General features: G+C 40.5%; 1 pseudogene; it reads left to right on the top strand.

The window, feature by feature from the left end:
* Positions 1–1114: 1114 nt before the first annotated feature.
* LOC100407085 (GPN-loop GTPase 3 pseudogene) overlaps positions 1115–7894 on the top strand; it is a 29689-nt pseudogene continuing 22909 nt past the window's right edge.

The following is a 7894-nucleotide window of genomic DNA, read 5'->3' as shown; positions in this document are numbered from 1 at the left end:
GAAGGAGGAAGCTGTTCTCAGCTACCTTGCTAAGCAAGGTCTCACCCTTTCTGACAAAGGTTTGAAATTTTGCTTTCTTGGCCTCTGCTTTTTGAGCTACAGAATTAATGAACAGCCAGCTTCCCCCTGCAGTTCTGGGCTGGAACCACTGAGGGACGCTGCTGTGTTGAGTTTCACCATGGAGCTATAAAACTGAAAGTTGGGGAAAATCAATGGCGATGAGATCACTCCCTTCTGTGTGTCTTTCCATTTCAGGGGACCGTTTTTCAGTGAAAACTCCTGACACTGACAACCATCATTCACAGCCTACCTCTTTCAGAGCCGGGTTAGAGGCCAGGGCAGGTGGGAGAAACGCTTTTTATTCTGCAGAGCTGCCTATGCTGTGGAAAGAGAAGCCAGAAATAGACCTGGGAAAAATAGGAGAATGAGGACTTAGCAGATGCTCAGAGCCATTTCTTTTGATAAATATATCTGTCCGCTTCCCACTCTTGTCTGTGTCGCTGAAGGCCATTAGCACTCTATTTCTGTCTCTGCGAAGGCTCAGGGCCTGGCCCACCCTGTCTCCCCTCCTGGAAGATGATCTCAAGAGGGCAGCACTCCTGGGCTGAGGGTCTGACATCATGAGTTATTTTTATCTCAGTGGATTGCAATATCATAACAGCACATATCTTGTGCCAAAAAGTGGCCCCAGGGCTGACAAAGAAGAGACATTATCTCAAAGGTAAACTCCTTGATCTCAAAATGCCTCCCAAGGTGTGCTATTTAAAGCCATTGCAAAAAGAGTAACAAAAATAAACATAGCTCAAGTGTGGCCTGCAGAACAATGTAATATCTTCTCCAGTTTCCTAATCACCACAAGAAGGCCTCATGAAGCAAGCAGTCACTTGGCCGGATTAGAATTGAGGGCCAAGAAAGGTGTCCTATCACTCTGGATCTTTGCAAAGCTACCGTCTCTGCTTTCCTTGCTCCAAAAAATTCGCTTACTGTGGATTCCTTTGAGTTCCATTGTGCTGTAAGAGTGGATGCTGAGTAATGGTAATGCATGAAGCTGCAGCAAAGGTAAGCACGAGAGCCATGGATTTTAACACAATAAAAGAAAGAGAGTTCAAGGACGATGCAAACTGGAGGATCCAGCAAGACACCAGTCAGCAACTGGCAGTGTTTAGAGAAGGGTGGTGTCAGACCAGAAGATACCTGGAGCACCAAACACACACAAAAGACAAACTTCAGGCAACAAAGCTTCATTAAGCTGATCCTTGCGAAACTCCCAGTTCAGCTGCCCAGAACTGGTCAAAAACCAGCTCTGGTGTCAAGCAATCCTGAAGAAGAGTTGGACCTGCCAGTAATGGTGAGTGGCCCTCCTGCAATCCGGGACTGCCAGCTCTGGAACTTTTAGAATATAGTGCCTGTGTTTTTCACCCTTCTCAGGTGCCTTGGTGTTGCCTCACATCCTCTAAACTCAGTAGGTTTTGGTGCCAATTATTCTTAGCCTCTCTTCTCTTTACCACACACAACAGATGACATCTCCGTGTAAGCCACCTTCATCAGTAATGTGGCTACAGTGTTGGCAGTGACACAACTACAAGAGGTGAGAGTCTAGGCACATTTCCTGGGCTGCTCTAATCCCATCTTTCCTGTTTCCCATAATCAGATTACCCTGTGGTGTGGAGAGAGAAATCATTTAAGAACAGCTGGTGTAGAAGATCAGGAATATGAGTATTCCGAAACAAGGTTTTATTGGGAAAATGTATCAGCCTCTCCTACCACAGATCGACAAAAACTGACATTAAAATCTAATTGGATTCGGCTTAATTTGAAGGTGTCTGTAAGTCAGAATCATGGGCCTCATCATTTGCATGGAGATTCGCTCAAATAGATGATGGTGCCAAAGAAACACCCCAGGCCAGGCACGGTGGTTGATGCCTGTAATCCCAGCACTTTGGAAGGCTGAGGCAGGCAGATGGCTTGAGCCCAGGAGTTCAAGACCAGCTTGGACAATGTAAGGAGACCTCATATCTACCAAAAATAAAAATAAAAAAAATAGCCGGGCATGGTAAGGTGTGCCTGTGATCCCAGCTACTTGGGATTCCTGGTCACTTGGAAACTTGAGCCCAAGAGGTGGAGGCTGCAGTGAGTTCTGATGGCACCACTGCACTCCAGCCTGGGTGACAGAGTGAGACTCTCTTTCTGTCTCTCAAACAAAAACACAAACGAAAGAAACACTCCAAAGAAAGAGCCAACTCTGGTTTATGACTCTGTACTCTTAGGTTGAATGCCAAGTTCATGGGAATCATCTGAGAAGCTGCGACAAGAGCTGCTGTTGATGGGAGGCTGTGAATTGTGCTTTTAGTGACTCATTAAGCAATCTACTGACACGCAGGGCACACTGGGTGCTATAATTTTCAGGAGGGAAAGGAAATAAAAAAGGTTCACCTTCTATGTCTCAATTTATCTCTTATTAACAGGAAAAGCTGGCTGGAGTACACGGATATGCTGCTGTGTGAGTCCCTGTGGAAGGGCACCTCCTGGGGACTCCAGGCAGGAAAAGTCCCTCAGACACAGAAGGCTTGCAGGGGACTGATCCGGAAGCAAAGGCACTTGTGCTGTTTCATGTTTAAACATTAGAGAATTTTTATAAAATCATATAGCAGAATTTAAGAATTTCTTAGAAAATAGTTGGGGTAGACACCAAACACTGAAATCCGATCACATTGATTATGAGTTTTTCATGCTTGTCTCTCTCCTCTTTTCACTTACCAGTGAATAGCCACAACCATAATTATCCTACTAAACTAATCCATAAGCTTTCCTGGGATTCGGCCCAGGGTTTTTAGCTCCAGGAAGCCTTCCTTTCAATTCTGACCGAGTGGTCATTCCTCTTGGTGTTTTCATCACTATTCAAATATACAGTATTAAAAACGTGGATTGATATTCTGCCAGCCTCTCATTTGATCACCCCAAGGTGAACAGATTTATGAGCTGTGACTGTAAGATAATGAGGAAGCTTTTTATAAACTCTCAGAGTAATACCGACAGGAGCACCAACTATATTTCAAATAATAACCTCATCTTGAGAATAAATGTACAGGCTCTCACAGAAGCTGTCTTGAAGGAAAATTTCATTTGTTTGGTCCAGCTGTGGTCTGTACACTCATATGTCAGTTTTCTTTCTCTAAATTTACAAACTTCTGGATATTGATGAGCACAGATACCTTTGAGGAAGTGAAGACTACATATTGCATTTGAAAGACTTTGTAAGTTAGAGTTCAACTTCTCTTTGCAGAAAGTTTCTCATGTAACTAAATGCAGCACAGGAGGATTTTAGTCCTCTATACTTAGAGATCAGACTTTTTGAGGCTGTTAAATGCAGATATAAAAATCAGAGTTTAGGAGCTGTCTTTAGAGCTGGGGAGCCCTGGATTGAAGTGGAGCCATTCACCAGCATTGGCAGGACCAATTGGAGTTTAGGATTGCTTGGTTCTAGAGTTGATGAATTTTACCATTTCTGGCTTCCAAAAATGGCATTTCATATGCTTCAACTTAATTTTAAGCTTTTCTGCTTTAGGCTTGTGCTTATAATTATAACCATGAACCAATATTTAATTTTTGTAGGCAGGTTACTCTTACCGTAGTTAGTGTAGTACTACAGAACAGAAGACATATCCACAATTGAAAGGTTCAGGCATACACCACATACTCTTGAGTCATTAGTAAAAGTCATAAAATACAAATATCAAAGCTCGGGTCCAAAGTAACCTACATGTTCTCTAAAGGTCTGAGCAGTATGGATACACGATAATTTCCCTACCATAAAAAAGCCTAAAACAGTTGTTCTCTCTGATCCCTCCCCGACAGTGTTAAACTAGAGGCTGATGTTCATTTGACAATGAGCACAAAAGTGAAATGATGACTCCCTAATATAATTACCGAGAGTTACACACAACAAGGTAAATGCCTTTCAAAACCATTTGATCTGCAGAAATTCCATCCAGCTTACAGTGAGATCAATTTTTATCGTTGTCTATTTAAGACTTTTATGCCCCACAACTTTTCTTTTGTTGAGTCATCTCCCAAGGCTGAGTGGAAATCACTACTGCCAGGGAAAATATACTCAGGTATCTCATGAATTTGTTTCATTATACAAGCATCTTAATGCTTGTATAATAAACAGAAAAAAGAAGTCAATTGCAACTGGGCTCAGATTGAGTAATTGGTTTTAATTTTGTTTTATGCTCCAAGGAAACAACTTCATTTAAAAAACATGAGATCTCTTAGATTGTGTACTACACTTGAATTTACTTCTAGTGAGATGATCATTTTCCCAAATTAAAAAGACGCCTTTTTACCTTTGTTATTGATCTCTGTACATGTGAATTTACTAGTTAACAAAGAGAATTTTGAATCTCAAACTCTAATGCTTTCCAAACTTCTATTTATTTATTTATTTGAGAAAGGATCTTGTGCAGTGGCATGCTCATAGGTCACTGCAGCCTTCAACTCCTGGTCTCAAGCTATTCTCCCAAGTAGCTAAGACCAAAGGCATGCATTACCATGCCTGGCTAGGTTTTTATTTTTGTTTTAACAGAGATGGGGTCTCTCTGTGTTGCCCAAGCTGGTCTTGAACTCCTGGGCTCAAGCAATTCTCCTGTCTCAGCCTCCCAAAGTGCTGAATAATAGGTGTGAACCACCGTGCCAGCCACTCTCCAAACTTTCTTAATGCAATGGAGAAATTCTGCAATTGATCAAAACATAATATATACTTGGGATTAAATAATGAGAGGAGAAGTCATTAACATTTCAAATAGTATTCTTGATGAATGCACTTTTGGGGACCTCTTTTTTTGGTCAGATTGATTATATGAAGATTGCTTTCACTGGAGATGTGGTGGGCAGAGGGATTGCGCAAAAGTCAAGACAAATGGTAATGCCATTTGCTTCTTTACTTTTGCTGAAATTGTTAGCCTTGTCACGGATATGTACATTTTTAGCAAACATCTTTTCATGTCAATTGTTTATTTTGTAAGGATCTATAATTATATTAATATAATCTATAAATTCATTTCATTCAGCATGAATGCAAATTGTAATGCATCACCATGCACTGAAAGATTATCGGCGTGGGGACCACCATAAGCTTCTATCTTGTGATATTCCCTTTTACCCTTGATAGGAAATTCCTGGAGACTCCTATAAGATATCTAAATCATAGACCAATGAAGGCCCCAGCATCAGCTACTATTTTAAATACTATTAAAATAAATTTTCTATTTTCTGATAAAGAAAGCTAATGGAAGTAGAATACCAACATTTCTTCCTAAACTCAAATGAATGGTCCTATTAGATTACCAGGTCTCAAACGATTGTCCATGAGTCACTGGCATCAGAATTATTAGTGATAATTATTTTAAATTTAGATTTCCAGGATCTACTGTGGATGCATTTTTTCAAGTCCTTTAATGAGCAATCCAATGAGTAATTGTCATTTAATACTAATATATATTGATCATATGTTGTTTGACAGACACTTCTCTAACGCTTTATGTGTATTAACTTTTTTTTTTTGAGACTGGGTTGTGCAGGCTGGAGTACAGTGGCATCATCAGGGCTCAAGTAATTCTCTGACCCCTGCCTTCTGAGTAGCTGGAACTACAGGTACATGCCACCATACCTGGTTCATTTTTGTATTTTTGTTGTTGTAGAGATGAGAATTCATCATGTTGCCCAGGCTGATCTTGAACTGAGCTCAAGTGATTTGCCCACCTTGGCCTCCCATAGTGTTGGGATTACAGGCATAAGCAATCATGCCTGGCCTTATATTAACTAATTTAATCTTTAGTTCAATACTCTGAGACATATACTGTTATTATGTCAGTTCACAAGTGGAGAAATCGAAGTACAGAGAGGTTAAGTAACTTGTCCAAGGCTACATGCTGAGAACTGACTGTGAAGTTAATTTTAGTATCAACCCAGGTCATGCAGTGCTCAGATTAAGTCTTATTTCTGGGTGTGTCTGTGGGGGTGCTCCAGTTTTTGCCATTAAAAGTAAAATTGTAAAAATTGCAATTACTTTTGCACCAACCTAATATATACACATGCATATACATATAGATAAATTGATGTGTGGGTAAGGCCTATTGGTTCTGTTATGTTTTTGAAAACCCTGACTAATAAACTAGCAGAACTGGGGTTCAAAACACTCTTAGATCAATGAGTTCTCTAGATTATCCTTTATGCACATTAGGTTTACAACCACCGATTTACACTGTATTTGGAACACTTTTAAATGAATATATAGGCCAGGTGCAGTGACTCACTCCTGTAATCCTAGAACTTTGGGAGGCCAAGGCGGGTGGATCACTTGAGTTCAGGAGTTTCAGAACAACCTGGGCAATATGGAGAGACCCCATCCCCACAGAAATACAAAAATTAGCCCGGCATGGTGGTGTGCACCTATAATCCCAGCTACTCAGGAGGCTGAGGCAGGAGAATAGTTTGAACCCAGGAAGTGGAGGTTGCAGTGAGACGAGGTCACGCTACTCCACTACAGCCAGAGTGAGGGTCTCTCTCAAAAATAAATAAAATAAAAACAAAAATTTAAAATAAAATAAAATTGAATATATATATAAAGAACATTCTTGATTTTGTGGTTTCTGGGTCAAATTATTTGTAAGACCACAATAATGTATAATTATTAAACTGAATACAGATTAGTCCCTATGTCCCTTGAAAAAGAAAACAAAATATGCCAAAATTATATGCAGTGTTGGTTAAATTCATTTAAATTTATCATATATATATATATATATATATATATATACACATATACAACATATATACACACATACACGTGCACACACACACACACATGGGGGGGAGGAGAGAGAGAGTCTTGCTCTGTTGCCCAGGCTGGAGTGCAGTGGTACAATCATAGCTCATTGTAGCCTCAAATTCCTGATCTCAAATGATCCTCCCACCTCAGCCTCCCAAGTACCTAGAACTATAGGCACTTGCTACCACTCCTGGCTATTTATTTCCTCTAATTTTTGTACTTCATCTGTGTGCTATTCTGTTCTGGGTAATTGATATTTTTCATGATTTTCATGTGTGTGTGTGTGTGTGTTATACATTACACACATATATATAATACCTATAGGTATGACCACAATTACAGTTTTGGGTTTTTCCCATACAAGTTCTTTTAACGTAAAAGAGATGACACTGCTGTCTGAACCACATGTCATTTCTTAGCAAGAGTTATTGAGAACAAACACTTCCAGAGCGATGTCCCTGGAGCACGGGAACAGTAGGAAGGAAACAGCCCTGCTTTGGGATGCTCTGTGCAGGTGGGGTCTATTTTTAGTCTCTCCAGCTATATGTGTCAGATGGGAGTGTACAAGGCAGTAGAATCGCTTAGCAGTGCACAATGACGAAGTGTCCCATTAAAACCAGGGCAACAATTAAAGCACACAGTTGTCGTTCCAAGGCTCCCAACTCAGCCAGGCTCTCTGCTTGGGTCTCACCTGAAAGTATGTCAGGGCTGGGTGTATGGGTGAGATACAGTCGCTGACGTAGCTGCTCCCATGGAACCAAACATCTAGGTCAGTAGCTCCAAAGTGCCACAGCATCATCACAGAAGCATGCTAAGAATACAAACCCCTAGGACCCACTTTCAGAAATTCTGATTGATGGAATCAGCACTTCAGCAAGGATTCCAGGTGATCCCAATGCAGGTGGACTGATCATTACACTTTGAGAAACACTGGTAGAGAAAAGAGTTGCTTATCACTAGAATGGATACAATTTGAATAGAATATATAATTTATATATATTTTTTGTTTTTATTTTTAAGACAGAGTCTCACTCTGTCACCCAGGCTGGAGTGCAGTGAATGATA

Source organism: Callithrix jacchus, chromosome 7 (assembly GCF_049354715.1).
Source record: "Callithrix jacchus isolate 240 chromosome 7, calJac240_pri, whole genome shotgun sequence".
Classification (NCBI taxonomy): domain Eukaryota; kingdom Metazoa; phylum Chordata; class Mammalia; order Primates; family Cebidae; genus Callithrix; species Callithrix jacchus.
This window is presented reverse-complemented; position numbering and strand designations above follow the sequence as displayed.